The sequence below is a fragment of the Pempheris klunzingeri genome, chromosome 13, assembly GCF_042242105.1.
Source record: "Pempheris klunzingeri isolate RE-2024b chromosome 13, fPemKlu1.hap1, whole genome shotgun sequence".
Classification (NCBI taxonomy): Eukaryota; Metazoa; Chordata; class Actinopteri; order Acropomatiformes; family Pempheridae; genus Pempheris; species Pempheris klunzingeri.
In genome coordinates this window covers 22922-25000 of record NC_092024.1, presented here as the reverse complement: position 1 = coordinate 25000, position 2079 = coordinate 22922, and the positions used below count along the sequence as shown (strand labels likewise).

Here is a 2079-nt window from a genome sequence, read left to right as displayed (position 1 = left end):
GTGGAGAGAAGAGGGTCTGCTGAACACGTACATGTAGAACTACACTCATTGCGCCACCTGGTGGAAACAGGAAGTAACACGTCTATGGCAATGATCATTTGATTTGCATGAAATTTTCACAGCGTAGTCAACACTTCATATACTGGAATACAGGATGTGATTAGTGACTGTTCTCTAGCACCACATAGGGGACACAGGAAGTGACATGTAACTCCTTCATGCACTGTCCAAAATACATGAAAATTCTGAACTGCATGGAAGGGTCAGAGTCCAGCAACGGGACAAAGCCGCCGCACAGCCCAACGTGCGCAGAGGTGCGAGGGCCTTCCAACGCTGCTTGCAGCTTTAATATTATTATTATTATTATTATTATTTCCAATAACATTGCTTTGAATGTACTGTATTATGTGCGTCTGTGCAGCAGGTTTTATTTAGTACCTGACAATGTGATCTTATGATGTCCTGTACGGTGCTTCTATTCTCTCTCCACTGTCGCTCTCCATGCTTAGAAATTATTTCAATAATCTTTGTCATTTTAATCTCATTTTTTTATATAGGATGCCTTCTTACATGGATTTAATTAGAAATGTATTTGGGAACATGATACCTACTGACATGATAAGGGCCTTTGTTACCTGACTTTGAGGCCCTCTCTCCAGGAGGGCATCTGTATCAAAATCTGCTTTAAGACCCTCATTTGTTCAAAGGTGTGTTCACATGTTGCATATTCCTAAATCACCGTGACCACACAGAACATCTTAAACAACATTGTGGGTGTTAAAGCAGGTGAGACAGTTGGTGCATTATTAGGGTCATTAGTCTATTTATGTACTTAATAATTCCTTTCAAAGCTTTCCTCTCTGAACATAAGCATAGTGTTGTCTTATTAATCATCATAGCCAACTTACATGTGGAAATGTACCATATCTAGCATTAAGTATATTAACATCAGCTCGTTGTCGGCAGGATTCGAACCTGCGCGGGGAGACCCCAATGGATTTCGAGTCCATCGCCTTTACCACTCGGCCACAACAACTCACACATAAGAAGTGAAGAACAGGAGCTACCCTGGATGTATTTGTATTGATAACATTGCACTAAATCAGTTCTGGAATCAGCTCTACAGGTCCTGTATAAAAAGGTCCTGCAGCTTCTCTCTGACTCTCAGACACAAACTAACCTGAAACTTGACTTTCTCCTCAGTTTGAAGAAGCTTCTCCAACAAATTCTATGTCTGGTGGAAGAACTATGAATGGACATTTTCCTGCTTGATACACAGACCTGCGGTCTCCTACGGGCAGTCCAAACATTCTCATCATGTCCACATAAAATAAAAGAAGTCTCTCCCTCTTCCAGACCATACAGACTTTAGTCTGTGGAGGATTTGCAGGGATTGATTGACCTTCAGTGTTGTGTTTACATGTTATATATTGTTCAATGATTGTGTTACCACAACGTAGATGTGAAACAACATGTGTTAGTATTCCAGCATAGAAACACAGCTGACACTGCACAGAGAGTGTGAGGTATGGATGTTCATCTGAGCCATGCAGCTCAGTAGTGCTCTGGGGCCTTTTGGGGGACAGCAGAGGTCCTTGGTGAAAAGGTTCTTTTGATTCTATGGAATTTCACAAAGTTTTCCACTGGAAATGATGAAATCATGATTCGATGCCACTTGTTGCTTTTACGGGACGTGCAGACCCTCAGTCTAACAGGACTGTGTGTATTGTTGCAGTGTGATGTGTCCGTCCACCCGAGAGACCGTGACTACTGGAGGAGGAGGAGAATCTCTGCATGCCAGGCAGGGAGGGTTCAGGGAAGCCTGCAGCAAGTGTCCACACTGCAGGAACAACCAGGTTAGACATCTGGATTAAAATAATAAAGGAACAGGACAAATCATTCACTCGTCTACTGTTCAAGGATTCAGTATAGAAAATAATTGAAGTTCATTTGTATTGTCCTGAAATAGACAGAAGGATCTTTTGCTTTAAAAAAGTAGATTTCTCAACTGTCAGGATGTAAAAGAGGCCACGAGAAAGTTACTGCATGCTGGTCTTCATCATGTCACCGCCAACAAAT

At 42.0% G+C, this 2079-nt stretch overlaps 1 non-coding gene across 1 annotated transcript; it reads right to left on the bottom strand.

Moving 5' to 3' along the window:
- Nucleotides 1-954: 954 nt before the first annotated feature.
- trnas-cga (transfer RNA serine (anticodon CGA)) lies at nucleotides 955-1036 on the bottom strand. Its single transcript has one exon. It is a non-coding gene; the product is annotated as a tRNA-Ser (tRNA).
- Nucleotides 1037-2079: the final 1043 nt, after the last annotated feature.